General features: G+C 38.5%; 1 pseudogene; it reads left to right on the forward strand.

Moving 5' to 3' along the window:
* Positions 1 to 1,584: 1,584 nt before the first annotated feature.
* LOC108529337 (PEST proteolytic signal-containing nuclear protein pseudogene) lies at positions 1,585 to 2,054 on the forward strand (annotated as a pseudogene).
* The last annotated feature ends 10,643 nt before the right edge of the window (positions 2,055 to 12,697 follow it).

Below are 12,697 nucleotides of genomic sequence, written 5' to 3' on the forward strand. Positions count from 1 at the left end.
ATGAACTTGTTTTACAAGCTCAGGTCACACCCAGGGGATATTGCTTTAAATAGAAGAAACATGCTGGTTTTGCAAATTATGCTTGTTCTATATGATGCCAACATCCCTGGAATTTTACAAATATGAGAATGTTTAGATAAATACTTTATATACAGAGATTCTAATTTGAGCACTTCTTTTCTTTTCTCTTTCTTTTTTTTTTTTTTTTTTTTTTTTTTTTTTTTTTTTTTTTTTTTTTTTTTTTTTGAGACAGGGCCTCACTCTGTTGCCCAGGCTGGAGTGTAGTGGTACCTTTACAGCTCACTGCAGCCTTGACTTCCTGGGCTCAAACCACGTTCCCGCCTCCCAAGTATCTGGGACGACAAGCAAGCACCACCATGCTGAGATAATTATTAAATTTTTTGTAGAGATTAAGTCTCACTATATTGCCCAGGTTGGTCTCAAACTTATGGGCTCAAACAATCCTCCTACCTCGGCTTCTCAAAGTGCTGGGATTGCAGATGTGAGCCACCACGTCCAGCTGAGCGTTTTTTTACTGAAGGAAAAAACTAGATGACAACTAGAATATTATCTGGATATTTCCAAACATGACATGAGTTAACCCTGAAATATCCAGCTAAGTGATGCTGGAGTGTCTTCTGAGAGGCTACCTGAATTATTTGGAACAAGTGAATAACGGATATGGCTATACATAGACTCAGTCTGCTTTTCTTTCTGTACAGAACCAAAATTAAAGAAAGGGGACAGTCACAAAACACGTTCTAGAGCTTCTCTTGCTTCCCCCATAGTTTCTCTATGCTTCTCTGAGGCAAAGAAAACCTCGTTGTCAAACAGGGTTCCACTACTGGGCTGAGTTGTAGGTACAAATTTCAGTCCTTTATTTCTCATACATTGCAAACTTTTGTTTTCTGTATTTTGTTTTACTTTTAAAACTTTCTATGTATCAATGAATTGCATCTTCCAGCTCCTTTTCTGATTTAAAGGTTGACTGGGGTTGTGCCATGGTCTCATGTAGTGCTGTTTTCTGAGATACCCTTTGGGCTGGAGATCGTCCCAGCTCACCTTGTCCCATCAACTGCCTTCCTGTACTGAGAGTATTGCCATCTTTGGTGAGCACCAGGCCTTGGACCCAGCTCCCCTGGAGCATCTCATGATCATTTTCCCTCAACTTCTGCTTTATCCTTCAGATGTGAAGGAGAGAGCAGAAACCCACCCTTCTCCCCTTGAGTCGAAAAATGACTTCCAGGCTGGTCAATAGCATAGGCTGCTCCATGACGGGATTGTAATGGCTTCCGCGAGCATGCGTGTTCCTTAAAGGAAGCCGGGAAAAGGCACCTTAGAGGTGTTCTAAAAGCAGAGCACCTCTGTAAGATCAAGCTTCATGCCCAATTAACTGACCGCAGTTGGTTAGCTCACTATTCTGTGCGGCTGCTGAAGAGATGAGCCTGGCCAGGTTAAAGCTCACATGACCTGAGTGTGGCCCAGATGAACCAGGTATGCAACCACAGGCAAAACCTAAGTACACAGAGTGAGGCTAGTGGACTCAATTAAGAAGTGGATTCCCGGGAGGCCGCAGCGGTAAAAATGGCGGCCGAGAAGGCGGGAGGTAAGAAGCCTGAAAAGTCGCAGCAAGCTGGAGCGGCCGGAGGACCTGAGGAAGAAGCAGAAAAACCTGTGAAATCTAAGACTGTTTCTTCCAGTAATGGAGGGGAAAGTTCCAGTCGCAGCGCTGAGAAGCGATCCGTGAAGAAGCTGCAGACCTCCCAACAAGCCTACAAAGATCCCCAACTTTGGATTTGCCATAGGTAGTCAGACGACAAATAAAGCGTCAGCCATATCCCTCAAACTTGGATCAAGTAAGCCTAAAGAAAGTGTTCCAACTCTTGCTCCAAAAACTTTCAGTAGCAGCAGTTTTTAATGAAGATTAAGATGGATACACATCAGCTGGACCAAACTCCTTCAATAAAGGAAAGCATAGGTTTTCTGATAACCAGAAACTGTGGGAGCGAAATGTAAAATCTCATCTTGGAAATGTCCATGACCAAGACAATTAAATGATGTTTTGAAATTGGGGTGTGGGATGGGTGTAAAGTTAAAAGGAACAGTTTCCTTTTTTTTTTTAAAGAATGGTGTAAGACAGACTATCTTTGGAGCCGCTTTTTTTTTTTTTCTTTCTTTTCATTTTCTAAAAGATTGAGTGGTACCACTAATAAATGAGAGTTTGAAATTCGACGTAAATTTATGTTTTTATATACAGATTTCAAGACATTTGCTAATGTTTTGTAGTGGCAGGGCTGATTAGTTTTTCCAAAGGTACAGATAATAAAAAAGACAATCAGAAATGGTACCTTTTTAAGAATTGACAATAATTTTTTATAAGACACAACCTATTAGTCAAATTAAGGAGGGAAGCAAAAAGTTATTGTCTATTTAAAACTGCAAGCAGTCCACTCTCTTAACTCCCTTATTACCCAAACTTGTCTGGCTCCGCAGAACAGACGGCCTTCATGAGAGAGGAGAGTATTGAGTAATTGGGATACATGTTAACTAGAAACTATTCACTGAAAGTTAAATTTAGATAAACTTACAGCTTTTTTCCTTATGGGCATTTGTTTTGTTTACAAGTCATCGATAATCGCTAGTATTTGCATTGCTATCAGTGGATACAGATGTTAGCTCTTAAAGAATTTCTTTTGTTGCTGTAAACTGTTGAATATTTGAAATAGCCACTTCACCTTAATGCGGTCTTGTCTTATCTTCATTAGTCTTCAAAGAATAAAACCATTTGCCCCTACCAAGTAAATCAGATATTTTGAATGTGCTTCTCTTGTTTTTTGTTTATTAGCTAGTTCCTGTAAGCATTCCACCAGAAACTTGAGGCAAATTCATAAGGAAGCTGTTTCTATTTAAACACCAAAACCACCACCAAAAATTTAAATTACATATTGCTTAAATAATTATGGCATGAATTTAATATTTTTAAAAGGTATAAACACCAAAAAAAAAATAATAATAATAACATTGTATGAAGATGGAAACAAGAAGATGCACTTTCTTAAGCCTTGTCTAGGATATTAAATTACTAACTGTGAACCTCCAGTTTGAATTGAACTACTAACTATCGCTTTCTTACTAGTATAAATTGTAGGTTTTGTTAAATCGCGTACGTATTGACCAGCGGCCTCTGAAAAAGCACATTTTAAGAATACTGAATGGGAAGGAAAGAAAAAATGCATCTTCAAACATTTGGGGAATCTCACCACATGAACTTTGGTTAATTTGGTAGTGTAGGGTGTTTGTTTTGTATTATTTGTATATGAATAATATGAAATCTTTATTAATATAAAATGTGAACAGTAATTAACACATCATTTAAATAATTAGACCATATCCTTTACAGGACTCAAAAGAACATCCAGTATAAAATTTCCTTGAAAACTCCTACAATATTATGTTTGGAGGCAGCTTCAGACTGTTTTATTGGTGGTAACCGCTTGCTGAGCTCTTGTAATCGGTAGTAACTCTAGAGAAGCAGCCCGTGTATATTCCTAACACTTTGTTCACTAGCATTGAAGTTTAGAATAGGCCCAAGTAAAGCAATGGAAATATATATAGAATTCTTAGTTCTTACATGATTTAATTATATCAAGATATATGAATTTAACTTACTTTAATGAGGCAAACTATCCATTTTTCTCCATTTTGTTGTTAAAGCAACATAGCTCTCCTACATATTCTTTTCTTGACCCAAATGAAATATTAACTAAAGGTCAAGCAGAGAGAGAGAAATGACTAAGATGAATGTCTTGCTAAAATACCAATAAATTTGTCAAACTCAAACTCAAAATAAAATGGAAAAAAGGGTGGATTTACATGGCAAGATCCAGGATCCAATCAGTTTGAGCTCTGGCATCGCCCCATGGCAGGATTCAGTCAGATCATGCTTCTGGCATCACCTCATTGCAAGATCCAATCAGATCATGCCTCATTACCCTACACTTATAAAACCTGACCCAGTCCATTGCTCAGAGAGATACTGCTTTGGGAACTATCTCCTGTGTTCTCCATACTTGTTACAAGTAATAAAATTGTCTTGCAAAGAAAAAGAAAAACTGTCTTGCTAGCCTAGCTAAAATCTTTCTCTCTTCAAACTCTGTCCTCTTGCATGTGCTTAGGCTTTTAGGAATAAAACTCAGGAAGTCCTGTTTCAGACCTCCCATAAGGCAAGGAAGCCCAGAGTCTTCTATCTGCTTGAATGCAGGAAGAGAAAATAGAAAATGTCTCAAAATGTTATCATGTCACAAATGTTGTCTTGCTTTTGGACTCTAGTTCCTGGGTCTGGACCATGATAAATCTGATTTCCATAACATGACATAGATACAAAGGGCTTATGGGAGTTTGAAATCCTGCTTACTATAATGTTGATTAAGAAACATGAGTCTCATTTCCACACACCTGTTAGAATGACTGTTATCAAAAAGATGAATGATAATAAGTATTAGCAAAAGGTAAAGAAGGGGAACGCTTCCACGCTTGTGGTAAGACTATTAATTACTATGGCCATTATTAAAAACAATATGAAGTTTCCTCAAAAAACTGAAAATAGCATTACCATATGATCCAGCAATCTCACTACTGGGTGTGAATCCAAATAAAATAAAATCAGTACGTCAAAGAGATATCTGCACTCTCATGTCCATTGCAGCATTATTCACAATAGCCAAGACATGGAATCCACCTAAGCGCCCTTCAATGGAAAAATGGATAAAGAAAGTGTGGAATATATACACAATGGCACACTCTTCAGCCTTTAAAAAGAAGAAAATTTTGTTATTTGCACAACATGAATAAACCTGTTGGACATTATGTTAAGTGAAGTAGGCCAGGAACAGAAAGACAAATACTACATGATTTCACTTATATGTGGCATCTAAAAAAGTTGATCTTATAGAAGTAAAGAGTAGAATGGTGGTTACCAGAGGCTGGATGAGGGCAGTGGGAACTGGGGAGATATTTGTCAAAGGATATACAATTTCAGTTAGACAAGAGAAATAAGTTCAAGAGACCTATTGTACAACATGGTAATAATAGTTAATAACAACGTATTGTATACTTGAAAATTGCTAAAAGTAGATGTAAATGTAGTAGTAAAATGTTCTCACCATAAAAAAATAAGTTTGTGAGGTCACACATATGTTAATTCGCTTGATTTAGACATTATATAATGCATACATATTTTAAGACATCATGCTGTACACCACAATATATACTATTTTTATTTGTCAATTAAAACATTTTTTAAAAAACAGATGAATCTCATGGTACATGGACTTGCATTAAAGATTGGGGTTCGAATTCTGCCCTTTACTACTTACCTAGCATGATAAGTAACAATCTTGGTGTTTCGCCCTTTCTTTCCTTTACCCCATCTCTCTACTACTATTTAGTTGAGACCTCCATTATCTTTCACCAAGATCAACGTAACAATCTCCTAACTGGTCCCCCTGTCTCCAATCTTACCCTCTCCAGTCTGTCATCCATCCTAATGATAAATGGAAATGTGGTCATCCAAAGTCCTCCATCAAAACCCTTCAATGACCCCCTGTTGGCCAGAGGGCAAAGTTGGAGCTTCAAAGCAATGATTCATAGTTAATTCAATGATCTTTGTAATCCTTTATGATCAACTTCCTCTTTCCACTCAGTGGCAGATACTTGCAGTTGTCCTCCAAATTTCATACTCTCATTTTTCTTTATTAATATAGCCACACATTTTTAACTGAGCTCATTGGTCATCATAACGGAGTCTATTGAAAGTCCTCAGCAGGTGGTGTGACGATGTGACCAGCTCTGACCAAGGAGCTATAGGCAGAAGTGTCTTGCAGCAGCTCCTGTAAATCTTAAAAGACAGCTGATGCATGTCTTTTTTTCCTTTTTTTTTCCCTTTCTCCTTCCTGCTGTGCCAAATATGGATATGGTGAATGAATCTAGAGCAGCTGTTTGGAGGTATGAAGAGATCCTGGAAATAGAGGCCACGTGTATTGAAATAAAGACTGAACAACTCCAAGTTCCTGAAGACTTCATTTCACCAACCTAGAACCTCCTTGTTCATCACAGGCGGACTTATTCCTCAAGCAAATGCTCTCATTTTCCTTCCTTCTCTACTTTACAACCATGCTGAACTGCTTGTTATTCCTTCAACTGATCACATAGTTCTGTGCTTCTATGCCTCGCCTCTTGCTGCTCCTCCACCTAATGCTTTGTCTTTCTAGCAAATTCTTTCTCATTAAGATCTACCTTGATCATGCCACTGCACTCCAGTCTGGGCAACAGAATGAGACTCCATTTCAAAAAAAAAAAAAAAAAATCTACCTCTAGGGCTTCCAGCTTTGTGAAGACTACTCACTCACAGCCAGGCAAATTTGGTGATTCTTTCCATTTTCCATCATTGTATCTAGTCCATCTGCCTAACCTAGTACTGATCACGTGCTTATGTTTTGTTTACCTATGTGTTCTACATAATAGATGGTGAACTCCTACAGGTCATGCTTATTTTATTTTTTTCATCTTACAATTCTATTGCCTAGCATAAAATTGTGACCCAAAAAATAGGGTTGCACAAATGAACAATTGAATAAAATTCTCTGAGTTTCTATTATTTCCTCCTCTGTAAAATGGGAGTCATAATAATTCCCATTGTAGAGATTTTTGAGAGTCACATGAGAAGAGAATGAGAAGGTTCTCTGTAAACATATATTATCAAGAAAACCAAGGCATTGTGTGTTTATCTAAATTTCTCTTATCTGGTCAATAACCTTAGACAAATATATTTTCTATAGAATTCAGAGTTACTGATCTATTTTATATCTACATGAAATGGAAACAAAGGATGAATTGAAAATAGGACACACTTCTGATATTAGCCATGTAAAAATTAGTAATATAACCAAGGGTTCTTAAGGTCAATATAATTTCTGTTGCTAGGTACTTGAATATATTTGAGTACAACTATCCTGCAAACCCTTAGCTCCAGGTAACCTCTTCGGCCACTGGACAAACATAGCACCATTTAATATAGTTGTACTTAAAACAAAAGTGATATGTATCAAGCGGATTCCACTTGCCAAAATCACTTCTGGATCGTAGAATAGGTGTAAGAGCCAAGGACTCAAGACATTCACTTTTTCTTCAAGTCAGCTGCTTTAAGAGAACACAGGATGGTCAGAGCTGGAGCTGGAGCAGGGGCAGGGTGTGCTCTTGTTTCTGCTGTTTTAACCTAAGCAGCCAGGGAACTCTGGACATCCTTTAGAGGAAGTGCGACCAATGGAGCAATAGGCCTGCTCAGAGCATGCTGACTTCTCTCTTGGGACTAATTCTCTCTTCCGTTCTACGCTCTACACCCTCATGAAGTCATCCACCAGAGCCATCATGTGCTCGTGTCCCTCTGTGTTCCTTCAACCATCTGCTGACTCTAGATCCTTGCTTTAGTTCTTTAACACTTCCCAGCACCAAGATCTCACGCCTGGGAGTCTAAAAGCACCACCCTCCCCCAACCCTTTTTTTTTCTTTTTTTAACAGCAATCAATTTGCTCCCACCATTCCCAGGGAATCCAGTCTCATTTTTGCCTGTATTTTCCTCTCTGGGGGTGGTGATGGTGGTGAGAGGGTGGAGGATAGTTTTAATGTCACTTCTTACATTATGAATCAGTGACATAAGCTTTTAAAGCCGAAAGTATTTGTAAGATCTTTTAAAATGATAGAAGATTTAACTACTTTCACTCTCCTATTTAAACTGATTCAGAAGGAAATGTAGGGTTGAAAGTTAAGTTTGGGCTCTTCTCCTCTGTATATTTGCAAACGCACAAAGCTGGGTCTGTTATGTCCTGTCTGAAAGGCTATCTATTTGTACAGCTTTATGCATCTCTTCACAGAACACCCATGAAGTCACAGCTCATATTTCTGCTTTAAATATTCGATCCTTTGGCTTTAAACACCCATAAGGGTTATTTGTCAAAACGGATCTTAAACTTCTCCCCACAGCTCTGCAGCAGATCTTTAAAGTCATGCTGTTGGGGTGGAAAGGAAAGGGTGGGGGAGATGGGAAAAGTTAGCCATTCAGCAAGCATTTATGGAGTGCCAAGTATGTGCAGAGCATATGGTATCTAGTAATAGGTGCTGTGAGGGACAGAGAAAAGACATGGAGTACATGTTCTTGCTCTCAAGATGGAGACAGAAACATAAGCACTGTTAGTTCAGTCTTAGATCTAGACACTTTAACCTTGTTTTCTAAAGATGTTTGTATGAAGAGCAAAAGCCAGCAACCTCAGGCATGTAAGAACACGTTAACAGCAATGGTGTGTGTGTGTGTGTGTGTGCATGTGTGTGCGTGTGTGTGTATGAGAGAGAGAGAGAGAGAGAGAGAGAGAGAGCAAGAAAGAGAGGAGGAGATAAAGCATATGTTAGTATAGGGATAGGATTACGATGGGGGTGAAAAAGAAATGGTCATGCCTTATGTAGAAGGTCCTTTCTTGATGTGTTTTCTCAATCATCTTCTGACCCAAGATGCCTTCCCTTAGCTTTCTAAGACTGCAGTAGCGAGTTGCCATGGCCCCTTTTTATAGCAATGCACTTGCCCCCGGCACTTTCCTGACCCTTGGGATCCAGCTTGTTTTTCCAGATTTGTGTTTGTTTTGGTCTTCTTTGAGGGCAAACTTTCTTTATTGTGGCTAACCATTCATTTCTGCCACATACCTCTTTGGTTCTTGTATTAGTCTGTTTTCACACTGCTATAAAGAATTGCCTGATAATGGGTAATTTATAAATGAAAGAGGTTTAATTGACTCACAGTTCTACACGGCTGGGGAGGTCTCAGGAAATGTACAATCATGGTAGCAGGTGCAGGGGAAGCAAGGCACCTTGTTCACAAGGTGGTAGGAAGGAGAAGTGCCAAGCGAAGGAAGAAGAACCCTTTATAAAATCATCAAATCTCATGAGAACTCACTATCACGAGAACAGCATAGGGGAAACCACCCCCATAACCCAATTATCTCCACCTGGTCTCTCACTTGACACACGGGGATTATGGGGATTAAAATTTAAGATGAGATTTGGGTGAGTACACCGAGTCTAACCCATATCAGTTCTGTACTATGCTGTGACTAGACACTTGGAAGGACACCTGTCATGTGTGGGCTGTGTGGGCCCAGGAGGGCTGTCCCTATGTGCTTAAGCAGGTGTGGCCTCCCTTAGCAGATATGGGTACCCAGGAGGCCCTACCAATCTGGTTCTCATGCTGTGAGTGACAACTTAGATACCACTGTAAGGTACTCTCAAATCTTTATGGAGGTGGAGACTGACAGGCTTGGATTTGAATCCCATTCCCACTATTAGCTATATTATAAAAACTTATAAAACTACATTGAGCCTCAGTTTATTCATGTGTCCAGTGGAAATTCTCCTATAGTGTTATTATGATATTTAAATGAATTAATGCATACAAAGGGCTTAGCATAGTACTTGGTACATAGTAAGCACTCAATGAAATGTTAGTATTATAGTGTAAATATAGTTTTCATTAATACTCATGCATTTACTTTGAGACTGTTCTTTGTGGCCTAAGATATATTCGTTCTGTCCTACAAAGTATATGACTAAGAGAAAAACAGGAAATGTGACTTACTCCATCCATTGAACAAGCTTTTCAAAAGTACTGACTGCATTTCCAAGTACTGCATTAGGTCCCTCCCTCCACCTCCCTTCATCCTTCCACAAACACTTATTGTGTGCCTATGAGGCACCAGGCATCGCATTGGAACTAGTGGTGAAATAGACAAATATGTTTCCTTCCATCACAGAGCTTATGTCCCAGGGAGAAAGACAGGTATTATGCAAGTAAACCCAGGTTTACTTAGAACCAGGGATAAATTCTAGGTGCTACAGGTAGTGCTCATGGATCGTGGAGACCTGCAGGGTCAGGGAGACCAGTGTGTTATGAATTTCTATTTATGAAGCTAATTTTCAAAAAGGTAAGTTACTTGGCTGCCATTAGGTCAACAACATTTTTTATTATGTTGCTGCTAGGCATGGCTGGCATTTTCCAAGGAGATATCAATCAAATCCATGATTTTCCAACTCTGTATTTTAAGTGGCAAAATGTCTCTAAATTAGAAGATTTGAATATTATGCTTATTGATAAAAAGACATATAAAGTATCAAAACTTAAAAGAATGAATTCACAGGTACAACCTGGTATGTGCTTTACCAAAACTTAACAAAGCATGCTTTTTATTAAAACTTCTATTCTGAACTTAGTCACCAAGTCCAGACTTAAGTAGATTATTTCTTTGTACATCATCTTCCATTAACTAAGACAAAAGCCAGAATACAAATGTGGTTCTAAAACTTCTCAAATTATATCTGTAATTTTTTCTGCAGCCAATAGCATCAATGCCGTTATAGAGGGGTCAAACGGATGGAGAACTCTATGTTTATTGATAGCCAATTATGTGTGAGTGCCAAATGTAATCTCATTTAATTCTCACAGGAGCCCTGTAAAATAGGTCTTATTTTTATCTCTTCTTAGATATTAGAAAATTAAGGCCCAGAGAATTTGAAAAAATTTGTTCAATTTTGCACACCGGGGTTCATTTTCAAAGCTGAGACTACCTGATTCCAAATGGTAGTACCATGTGAAATGGTATTCCCAATTGGGCATGAAAGATCTATTTGCAGAAGGGTAAAGAAGTATATTTCCATGCATGCATGGTACATTTTAATTTAAATAATCATGAGACAGGCTTAGATAATATGGCAAAACCCCTGTCTCTACAAAAAATACAAAAATTAGGCATCGTGGTGCGTGCCTGTGGTCCCAGTTACTGGGGAGGCTGAGGCAGGAGGATCACTTGAGCCCAGGAAGTCAAGGCTGCAGTGGGCCATGATTACACCACTACACTCCAGCCTGAGCAACAAGGTGAGACCCTGTCTCAAAATAAATAAGTTAAATAAATAAATAAATAAATAAACCACTGCAAATCTAAATAGTCATATGATAATCACAGTTTAGCACATAAAAACCCCATTGTAGTCTGTATGTCACAAGTTATGTGCAATTTATCCTGGGCTCTAAGACTCCCTTCTTAGAACCCTTAAATCTGTTTTTAAAATTCTTTCCATATACTACAGTTAAAGATAACAGGACAATGAAGGGCATTCAACGTGTCACAGACAGGAAAAAATAATATATGTTCACTTTTTCTAAGGTTATAAAAAAACTTTACTTATTAAAAGCTCTCTTTTCAGCAAAGTAAACTTGCCAAATTGGACCTCATTCAATGTGCCTAAAGTAGAACTAATACATCTTCTTTCAGGACTGGATTAATCTTGCCTCTTTCCTATTGCTTTCCATGGGATCATCTGTTTCCCCAAGCACCTGGGGTCAAAACTTTGTAGCCATCTTTGACTCCTCTCTCCTCATTCTCCTACATTCAGGCAAGTATCATTAAGAATGAGAATGCCAGCCTGAACAACATGGTGAAACCCCATCTTTACCTCTACCAAAAAAAATACAAAAATTAGCGAGGTGTGGTCATGCATGCCTGTGGTCCCACAAACTCAGGAGGCTGAGGTGGGATGATCACATGAGAATGGCCTCCGTATATCAAGTGTCAGTTTACATTCACTTTTTTATTTGATCTGATCTTCATAGCAGCCACGCTAAAGTATTTGTTATCAATTCCATTGGTAGATGAAGGGACAACCTCAGAGAAGTCAGAAGCTGATAATTAGTGAAGTGATTTGAACCTGGGTCTTTGTATACAATAAAATATTATTCATTTTTCCTACATCATTCATCTTCTACTCATCTATTTCCTTTCATTACTCATGAACTCACCTTGAGACTGACTTGCATTTTTAAATGCTCAAATGAGTGCTACAGCTTGGTAGCCATTTTTCTTTCCCCAACTTCCATCCTAACTCTATGCCTTAAGCCAGATTTGTTTTCCCAACCATTCATCTTTCTCCACTACCTAATACAGTAGTTCTCAAGCTACTAAAAATCAAATAATAGTGATGTGTCACTTATTTACGTAAAAAAGTTTAGTTCTTTAAATTATACTCTATTTTAAACACCTCTCCCTTTTTTTCTTAAACGACTTATCCTGACCTCAAGCCAACGTGAGTATATATGTTTATTTCATATTGCCTGCAAATAATACTACAGCTTCTAAGACACTGTTGTGTGAATTTGAGAATCACAGCCGTAGATGATAAGGGCTAAAATGGCAGTCAGGTGCCTCTAAATCTTTCCCTGTTTCCTACTACTCTTCAATCCAGCATGCTTCCTTGGCTGCCCAGGGCTGAAGTTCCTAGCCTAATACCTGGCAGCCAGGAGGATTCACTCACTGCTTGTTGCCCATTGTTCCACTCATTACTCATGAAGCGTACTTTGCTACGGTCCATTCCTCTGCTTTGCTCATATAGTGACCCTTGGTCCCAACTTCTCTCTTTCCTCTCCTTTTTTTCTCTTTCCCCCCTGTTTTAAAAGATCATAGTTAATATTTATTGAATGCTTCTAATGCTCTAGACACTTCCTAAGGGCATTACATGTGTTAACTCAGCTAAGTGTCTCAAAACCCTTCTGTTTTGAGTATTTGCAAGACCTTTTTTTCCTGACCTCAGTTTCTGAATTTGCAAAATA

The sequence above is a fragment of the Rhinopithecus bieti genome, unplaced genomic scaffold (assembly GCF_001698545.2).
Source record: "Rhinopithecus bieti isolate Rb0 unplaced genomic scaffold, ASM169854v2 scaffold_5924, whole genome shotgun sequence".
NCBI classification, from domain to species: Eukaryota; Metazoa; Chordata; class Mammalia; order Primates; family Cercopithecidae; genus Rhinopithecus; species Rhinopithecus bieti.